Raw genomic sequence first — 10,274 nt, 5'->3', positions numbered from 1 at the left:
GGGGGGAAATCTTTATGGATACCCCTGAGCCCAGGGAGACTCAGGGGTTATGTGGGGACTCTCCCTCCAGACTGGAGGGCCTACCCCACTAAAACCCCCCCGGGTTTCCCTCTCGCCGGTTGAGTCGGCGCCGTGGGATCAGTGAGCATTCACCACGACGCCGCCCGGCCGCCCTAGCTTATGCCAGGGCTCCCGCGCCAACGGAGGGGCGAGTCGGTTGTCCTCCGACCCGCCCCCCAGACGAGTGAGGCCGTGCAATGTAGGCTCCGGAGTCCCTGTCCAGAGCCCGCTGGTCTCACTAGGGGATCAGGCGAGCAGCGAACTGCCTTCGCCTTCTCCCCGTACGTCTGCGCCGGAGAGGGTGCGCGTCCGCCGCGTCCTCGCGCACCCGCTCCGCGGCCTCCTTTTGCGACATAACCTCTGCGCAAAAGGAGGCCACCGCCTCCCAGGACTCCTCGCTATCGAGCATGGCGGCAACCACGCTCGGCAGCGAGAGGTCCTGCCCTACAGTCCCCGTCAGAGTGCGGCGCTGCTCATCCCACCGGCTACACACCTCTAGGGTGTGCTGCGCGGTGTCATCCGCAGCGCCGCACTCGTGGCACGACGGGGACGGTTCCCTCCTCGCCACCTTGTGCAGGTAGTGACCGAAGCAGCCGTGCCCGGTCAGCACCTGCACAAGGTGGTACGACAGTGGCCCGTGGGACCGGTTTACCCACTCTACGAGGACAGGGCGGATCGCCTCTATGGTACGAGCGCCATAGGGGGGATCCGCCAAGCCCTCTTTCCACCGGTCCCGCATGCGCTGCGCCGCGAGGCGGCGCTCCCGCTCCACCTCTTGGGGAGCGGGTCGCTCGCCTCGGTCCCTCATTCCCCGCCGGTAGGTGCGGACCTCCGCCAGGACCTCGGCTTCGAGGTCCCACGGCGGAGTACCGGCGAGGACGCATGCGGCAGCGCAGGCCACCGTCCTGTACGCCCTGCACATTCGCAGGGCGACCACCCTCTGGGGCCTCCTCAGCAGCGCCTTCGTCGCCGCTGATATGGCCCCACTCCAAATGGGAGCCCCGTATAAGGCCATACTCCGGGTCACCCCGGCGTATAGCCTTCTGCATGGGGCTCCCGGCCTCCCGAGGTTGGGCAGGAGCCTGCCCAACGCCGATGCGGCGCCCACTATTCGAGGAGCAAGTTGCCGGAAATGCTCCCCGAAGTTCCATCGCCGGTCCAGTACAAGTCCCAGATATTTCATCTGGGACTTGACCGGGACCGATACTCCCGCGATGGAGATGTGGGCGCCTGCCGGCACCGCCCAACCTCTACCCCTCCCGCCGAAGACGGCCACATCCGTCTTCGGCACGGCGACCTCGAGCCCCAGCAGTTGTATTCGGCGGACCACCATGTCCGCCGCTACTGAGGCTCTTCGGGCCGCCTCCTGGAAGGTGGTCCCCCGGACGGCCACCAGCGTGTCATCGGCGTACGCGATGACCGCCGTCCGGGGGAGCAGCGCGCCCCTCAGCACCCAATCATACCCCAGGTTCCACAGTAGTGGTCCTAATACGGACCCCTGGGGTACTCCGCACCTCATTGGGCGCTCGGCGCGCCTCCCTTCCCTCGTCTGGTAGAGCACCACCCTGTCTTCCAGGTAGTGCTCCACCAGACGGCTGAGGTACCTGGGGATGTTATGGTACCTCAGCGCCTCCCTGATAACGGCGAAGGGGAGAGTGCCGAAGGCGTTGGCTATGTCCAACGACACAGCCACCACGCCTTCCCCCTCGCCGTTACCCTCCTCCACGATGTGTCGCAGCGACTCCAGGGCGTCCAGGGTGGAGAGTCCAGCCCTGAACCCGTACTGCCGCTGCGACACATCGGGGCCTGTCCCCCTCAGGTGTTCGTTGATCCTGGAGGCGATGATTCGCTCCAGGATCTTGGCCACCTCGTCCAGCAGGACGAGGGGCCTGAACCCCGAGGGGGAGTCCGCAGGTCGGCCCGGCTTGGGCACCAGGACGAGCCTTCCCTCCTTCCAGCATCTCGGGAACAACCCCGTCCTCAAGCAGTCATCCATGAGATGCTTGAGGCGGGTCCCGAGATGCTTCAGGGCAATGCGAAGGACTCGTCCCGGCACCCCGTCCGGGCCGGGAGCCTTCTTCTGCCCCCGCAGCCGTCCCACCGCCCACTCCAACTCCCCCTCGGTGATTTCCGGGGGGGGTTCCTCAGTCTGCCCCCCGTCTGCTCTGGGGGGCACCATGGCCGGTGGGGTGAAGGGCTGCGGTTCGGGGAAAAGGCCCTCCACCACCCGGTTGAGGAGATCCAGCTCCAATGAGTCCATGGGAGATGCGCCGTACATTTTGTTGCGCACAACTTTGTACGGCCTCCCTCATGGGTCCGCGTCCAGGGTGGCCAAGAACTCCTCTTTCGCAGAGTCCTTGGCCCGTCCTATTGCGACCTTCAGGGCCTGCCTCGCACCCTGAAGGGCGCTGTGGAGCCTTCTCTCCTCACTTGGGGTGTGGCGCCTGCGGCGGCATCGGCCGTAGGCCCGCCGGGCCGTAGTACTGGCGGTGCGGAGGTCCCCAATCTCCGCGGTCCACCAGTACACACTCTTTTTGCCCGGGGTCCCTCTGACCCTGGGCATGGCCCGCTCGCAGACGGCGGTCAAGTCTTCCCTGAACTTGACCGCCCTCTGCTCCACGTCGACGGTGGCCGGTAGGGGGGGGCACCACGCCTGGACCATGGCTGCTTCCTCTGCGAGCTCAAGGTTCAGGCGGGTGAGTGCCCATTTGGGAAAGCCCCTCCCGGGGGCCGTGTTGGAGGCCGTCGTGGGCGGCGTATGGGAGACCCTCATCCGTATATATTTGTGATCGGAGAGGGTCTCCTCGTCCTCCAGGACCTGCCAGCCGGATACTCGCGCGGCTAATGAGGGGGTCGCAAAGGTGATGTCCACGATTGACCCCCCATTTCGCCGCACGCACGTGTTGGCATGGCCCCGGTTGAGGACGACCAGCCCTAAGGCTGCCGCCCAATCCTCCAACTCTGGCCCTCTGGCATTGGTGACCGGAGAACCCCACGCAGCGCTCTTGGCGTTGAGGTCCCCCAACACCAACACCGGTGTCGGAGCTGCCCTCCTCACCGCCCTCTCTAGGGTCCCCAGGAATGCCTGGAATTGGGCCAGGGAGCGGTTTGGAGAGAAGTACACCCCAATTAGGATGACTTCTCCCCACCTTGCCGCCACGAACCCTGACCCGCGTTCCTTCACCACTAGAGGGGGGGAGTTTCCGGCAGTCGACGCCACTATGGCCACCGTCTCCTCCTGATCCCCCGCCCAATTCCCCCGCGGGGGGACAAAGTATGGCTCCGCCACAGCAGCCACCGCAACCCCCCACTCCGCCATGGCCTGGACCAATAGGTCCTGTGCCCTTGCGCAGTGGTTGAGGTTGCCCTGCAGTATAATATGGTGGCGTGCTGGCATTACTGCTCCATACTTTGTCCTTCAATAGGGGGGGGGCCTGAGGTCCCCGCCGGCTTGCCCTTGGTGGGAGGGGGAGCGCAAGATCGCCCCCCCATTATGTGGTCCGCTGGACGGCGAGTCGCGGTGCATACCGACTTGTCAACTTGGAGGCATCGGCGGAGGGAAGCAACTTCGGGGCGGCTGCGGCGACGGCGATGGCGGCAGGCGTCGCCTCGGGGGCGGGTGCCCCTGTTCTGCCGCCCAGAGGGGGGCGTAGGTACTCCGCGGGGAGGCGTCTTTCGATGTCCCCCAGGCGGGCGTCCATCATATTCCTCATCGAGGAAAAGATGTCCCGCCTGAGATCGTCGATGGCCTCCCTCACTCCCGCGTGCATCTCCGCGGAGCTACACGGCGGTGGGGCCACCTGTGCCTTGGCCTTGGCCATGGCAGAGGAGTAGGCCCCCCTCAGGGCCTTCATCTCCGTCTCCAGGGCAGCGAGCTGCCCCCTCATCCGGCGGTTGTCTTCCGACATCCGCCGCGCCGCCTCCGTCGCCGTCTCTCCACGGTGAAGGAAATCGACGGCTCCTTCCACCTTTCTGACGGCCTCTTTTATGGCTTTGACCACCGTCCCCTTGAGGTTAGAGGACTTGGCGGTCTCCGCCAATATTGCTGCGAGGCCGTCTCGTGCCTCCTGGGCCAGGGTCTCTCGCATGAGGCCCGCCGTGCCATCGGGTTCAGCCTCCCCGGCCTGATCCCGGCACAGGGCCTCCTTGAAGAAGGCGGCGTCCGCTTCCTTCTGGAGGGCGTTCCACTCTGACGAGCTGGAGCGCCCCCTCCCTGCCGTCGCCGCACCGGGGAAGGGCTTCCCGGGGCCTCTAGTTCTGCCCCTACGGGCCGTGTTAATCTTTGGAGCCCTTTCGGGCTCCATACATTCGTTCGACGGGGGTGCGGCGCGCTTGGGGGCCCTTGAGGATTCCTCCTCCCTGGCCGACCCGGAGCGCGACACCGCGCGCGAATTCCCCTCCGAGAGGGTGGATTCTACGTCTGAGGAGGCCGAGACCATCCTCTCACCCTCCGACTCACAGTCGGAGAGAATCATCACCTCCATATTGGAGGCCTTCGAACCATTATTTCTTAGTGCCCTATTGCTTGCTAAATCGGAGTCCATTGATCGTGTGCGCATGTTGTGTTCACGAGAGTCGGCTTCCGGCCGACTCACGAGGCAGTTTTTGCCCCCCCCAGAGTACGAGGGGCTGCCACCCGCCGAAGCGGGTGGGCGGGATTCCCCCTTTCGGGGACCCGCCTGGGGACTATTTTCAAAACTAGCCTTTTCCATGTCGATTTTTGCTTTGAAAGGGGGGTGAGCTCCCCACTGGAGCGCCCTAACGACTGGATACCCTCCAGCCATTCATCCCATCGCCGGGCGCTAGAGCTTAGGATTTGGGGTAATTTTTATAGAGGTTTTCTTCCTCGCGGCCCTCCTCTCAATGAGGAGGACCCCCGGTCCCGCTCAATGTAGGATTACGGGTTGGCCGGAGCCGGTCTGGGGACCGGACACCGCCCACCGGCTAGGTTGCGGGTTGGATAGCGCCGGACAGAACCTGTGCTATCTTCCCTCCCTCCCTGCTGGTTTTGGTCCGCGCCGGCCGAAGCCGGTAGCTCCCATATCTGGGAGCCGTTCCCCTATCCGCCACCTGGGGACGCGTCCGATGGCAGACCAGCAACTGCACACGGATTCATTAGTTACCCTACAGATTAGGTTTGTTACATTCCACATTTTATAACATTATGTGTGTTAACCCTTAACCCTCGCTGACTGGTAAAAGAAAGCGTTCATACTTACCATCACGTCAAACGAGATTTTAATTTTTTCAATGGTATCAACCAGAGTTTTGTACACATTCTGGTATTCGAATACATTCCGAGATTGATTTTCTATAAAACTTGCAATTTTTTTCAAACGAAAGTGTATTGCGTGATATGTAAAAAATGACACAATAATGGGAATGTCACATGCAAGTAAAGTTATGAAAAAACATATTTGCAATATCATTGGTTTCAGGCAGTATTTGTTATTGTGTTAGACACATTTTTAACCCCAGATCAAACATAAAAAAAAACGTAATTTTAAAACCCATACCATAGGAATCACTATTTATATCCAGTAATAAATCAATTCCTTCCATATCTTTTAAAAACTTACTAAACGTATCTTTATCAAAATATAAAAGAATTAAAACATGAGTAAAGTGATTACAACGCACAGAATACAAAGAAAAGCCTGGAAAGGGGGCATATTATAACTCAAAGTTAATATTAAAATTACTGCATTTATGATTAATCCATACACCAGAGCAAATATCTTACTCAATATTTTCATGTTACGTGATTGCTACGTAAAAAAACCCATAGTCGTAAGCGAAAATAACGTGAATTAATATAAAAAATGTATTCATAAATTTTCTTTTCTTTTTTTGAAGACGACTATTGTCACTCTTATTTTATTAGATCGTAATGGCATTTTTCAAAATTGTATTTTAAAACTGAACTATGCTTATGATGAACCAAGTAAATGTAATTAAGTTCATGTAGTAATTATTTAAACGACCACTCTTATTATATTCTTATATGTGGTATCATCAATTTAAGTGAAATAGTGTCGACAAACAAGCCTGTCTATGTGACATTATAATCAAATTACTCATATAAGGTGAGTTTACACTATGTTTCTTACTAACTTAGATGTTATTATGATAGGAAAACCTTGACTTTTAAGTTTAGTTTACTTTTTTATGATATCAAATTGACAGGACGAACAAGTCATGCACCTGGTGGTAGCGACATGCCTATCCACAGCAGTTGCATTCGAATTCTGAGCTTTTAGAGTTTTAGAAGCGACGTGAAATGTGCGATTTATGGGCTATTGCATCGATGCAAACGCGCAACTGCATCGATACAAACGCGCGACTGCATCGATACAGTCTCTTATGTTGAATAATTATATACGAAAAATCAATATTTTGCGCGTTATTTTTTTTGTTAATTGTAAATTTAAAAGTGAAATTAATAAATACATTGGTACTTGGTGTAACGGGCTGGTGTTCGTTAATAAATACATTAAATAAATAAATTAGTTAATTAATTTAAAACGTGCATCGCGTTTGTATCGTGTTTGTATCGCGTTTGCATCACGTTCGCATCGCGTTGCGCAGCTTAAAGTCGCGCGCGTATGAAAAGGTAGACGATTGGCGACTGCATCGCTACTGCATCGCATTTGCATCGCCGTTCTAAAATCGCAAAGATCTGAGGAGTACTGCCAGAAAGTTTCACCAGTACCCTGGCCTTTCAAATTACGGACGCAGTACTTGTCACATTATTGCTTGCCGGCAGAAATAGGTGTGGTGGCGTACTTCACGTGACGGACTCTTTCACAAGAAGCTCTACTGCTACTAAACAACTACTAAATTCATTCTTAGGTAGTTGTAAAATAACATCTAAGTAGACCCATTCTTCATGTAACATGATAGTTGGTCCGAACCCAAGCCAGGACTTTGCACAATGATTTTAAAATATTGACTCTTTTCGTAAATAAAGAGGAAAAATTGTTTCTGCATTTGTTTGACATCATCGTTAAATTATTAATAATTAGCCTGTGCTTGGTTATTAATAATTCATTCAGGGCTTACAACATGTTTAAAAATGTCGTGTTCAAATTTGATCATATATTGGAAAATTTATTATTATTTGCTTTACCAGTAAATTAAACAATATTTTAAAACAACTAAAAACAATATCTAACCTGAACCTAAAAACCGGTTTAACACAGTCGCTCAACACTGCTATCAAAGCTTAACGTGCTTTACTGAGCAAAATGCTGAAATAGTCAACAGTTGTGTAGCGGTCCTTTTAGGCCCGAACGCTCGCTACTTTCTTACTCCTGTCATGATGGCCATAACTGTGAGAAAGAAAGAAAGAGTAAAAGAAGGCCTTTAAAGGATTTTGTAAATTATTTAATTGTTTGCTATTGTTGTCTACTCATTCTTTTTAAGGCAACAGTAAGTCAGAAGGTCAACAGTAAGGCCATCATACAATTATCGCAGAAATATTAAAGCATTACATAATAGCCTAAATTAACTTAATATAAATAATTGTAACATTTTGTGTAATTATCATCCTGTTTGTCAGGTCACGGCTGCGTCTGTTGTATAGTGGTTGCATATATATGTGACATTTATGTCACATCTGTTATATTCGATTCCACCAAACGACGCAGTGTATTGTATGTACCATACATCTCGATGCGTCGTCGGCCTGCCGCATATACCTTGTGTAAACCCTTAAACATTCAGGAAAATTCCATAACTTTTATATACCATCTCAATACCACAATGCTTGCTCAATATCATTGTTATATGTTTTAAAAAATCATAACCGAGAAACTCATATTCATCCGTATAGATCGTTAGCAGCAAGCAAAACTGATATAAGAGGTATAATTACCGGTTTTATATGAAACCGGTAATTATACCTATTATATCTATTTATATACTATTAACCGGAAACAAAACAGTTACTATTTCGTACGGGATCATTACTACAAAACGGTTAAAAATACAGGTTTCCTAACGCTGTATTTATTAACTGACGGCATGTTCTGTACCATCACACTCGAATAATATTCAGAACAGCAGGATAGCATATTTAAATATGACTATATAGCCACTATCGCTCTAGGATTGATTTTTTGAGTCACGCTGATCATCAGCGCGAGTGAATACGCGTACCTTGGCCTAATTACGCGAGATACTGCAAGCCTCAATGACCGTAAATTCGCTGGTCAGCCGGAAGAATCGGTGATATGGGAAACGCTTCAGTATAAAATGTATCCGGTCCACGCCAACGGTCAGAGTTAGTAGCAGAAGAGCTCCTTGTGAAAGAGTTCATCCAGGGAAATACTGCCACCTTACCTATTTCTGCCGCCAAGCAGTAATGTCAGCGTTACTGTGTTCCAGTTTTGAAGGGTTAAGGGTGCTGGTGAAATTACAACGACATGGGACTTGTCAACTTATGACCCAGGGTGACGAGCGCAGTGGCAGTGCCCCTCAGATCTTTGCGATTTAAAGCTGTGAGTGGCACTGCCACTGTTATGGACAGGCGTGTAGCTTACCATCAGGTGCACGACTTGTTCGTCCCGTCACTTGATATTATAAAGAAATTATAATAAATAAAGTTAGTAGAAACTCAGCCCTTTCCATTATAAGAGCCACAGTTTACTTCAGGTATACAAAAGCAATTTTGTTAATGACACCCCGTGAAAACAATTGCTCACAAATTACATTTAGATTAATGGTAAGTCAGTATTATTGTTATATCTTTTCATAGTTTTGTTGTCAGTCTCTTCGTAGGTAGCTGTATTTTAAAAAATGGAGTTACTTCTTCATATAATTATAATTTCATTACACTAGGTACCTCGCTTAGTACCTGCTAGGTACCACGATCGAAGTGACCTCATACTAATCGTTATAAATCTCACGGTCTAGTAAAGAACAATTTTAATATGGCCAACTGCGAATTAAATTCAAAGTCATTTGACACCAAACTTTCGCAACATAAAACAATCGTACCAAAAGTGAAGCGTGTTTTGTTTTTATTAATACAATTCTGTTTTTCATTTGACTTCGGTTTTGTTGCATATAAATCCTCAAGACAAAAGTGTTTTTTTAAATTGTTCGCATTTATGCAATGTTCTATAATTGTTGGTATAAACATGATTACGCTAGATGGAAATTACCTCTACTTTTATCTAAAAATATGTTTTGAATATTTTATCTGTTGCTTGTTCTTCATTCGACTGAGTTCAAAAAATTCCTTTTATCAAATACTTAAAGATTTACTTGCGTTTGACAAAGAATTGGGTGTAGATTATCACAGGCATGACTTAAGTATTAAGATAATAATAGTTTACATAGTTTCATCTATTCATAAATTCACAAACTTGTTTATTAGTTGCTATAAGTTTGAACATAATTTCTGTGCTTTTGATTTGGGTCTTAAATTATTTATCCATATACCTGTATTGTCAATAGATTTGCCCTACTTAGTTAACGTCAGTGCATATTATTCAGTATATTGCAGATTGAAATCACTCACGGAGTATGTGCGGGATTTCGAAGTGGATATAGTAACTTGTCAATATTTGTATAAAAGATTGATCGAAATTACAGAAAAATGCAAAATAACATGTACCTTTACGGTTTGTTGGATGATATTTGTAATTTCGTCTAATCAACATATTTTTGCGTAAACGTATCAAGAATGGTTTTTATTTTCAGGTTGGTCTTGCCTTGCTGTGGCATATTCCACACTTAATGGTTGTAATTTATTTAATCCTGGTATTATATAACGTAGGAGCAATGGTAACTTGGATAACAGTAATAGCTTCGACGCCTTCTCGCTCTTTGTTTATCTCGTTTAGAAAGAAATTAAAGATCGCTTGTTTCAGAATACACCTCTAATCGTGATGGTATCCTTGAACATCTCGCATATAGCGTTTTTGATATGTTCTCCAGCGTACGCCGCAGACGCGCTTGCCAGTGAAGCTGAGAAACTCAAAGTTGTATTGCACAACAAAATAATTACAAGACATGGTAAAAAATGTTATTTTACTTACAATTTCTTGTTGTATGCACAGGTTTTAAATATAAGGTAGAAGAATAACGAAATATCGACGTCTGCGTCAAAATTCTGAAAGAAACCTTACTTTTGTGCGTAAAAATTTTAAAGTTGGCCTAAATCGAATACTGAACCAAAAAAAAATACGTTTTAGGGAACCAAGACG

The sequence above is a fragment of the Hyposmocoma kahamanoa genome, unplaced genomic scaffold (assembly GCF_003589595.1).
Source record: "Hyposmocoma kahamanoa isolate Upper Pololo Valley unplaced genomic scaffold, ASM358959v1 95, whole genome shotgun sequence".
Lineage (NCBI taxonomy): Eukaryota > Metazoa > Arthropoda > Insecta > Lepidoptera > Cosmopterigidae > Hyposmocoma > Hyposmocoma kahamanoa.
This window is presented reverse-complemented; position numbering follows the sequence as displayed.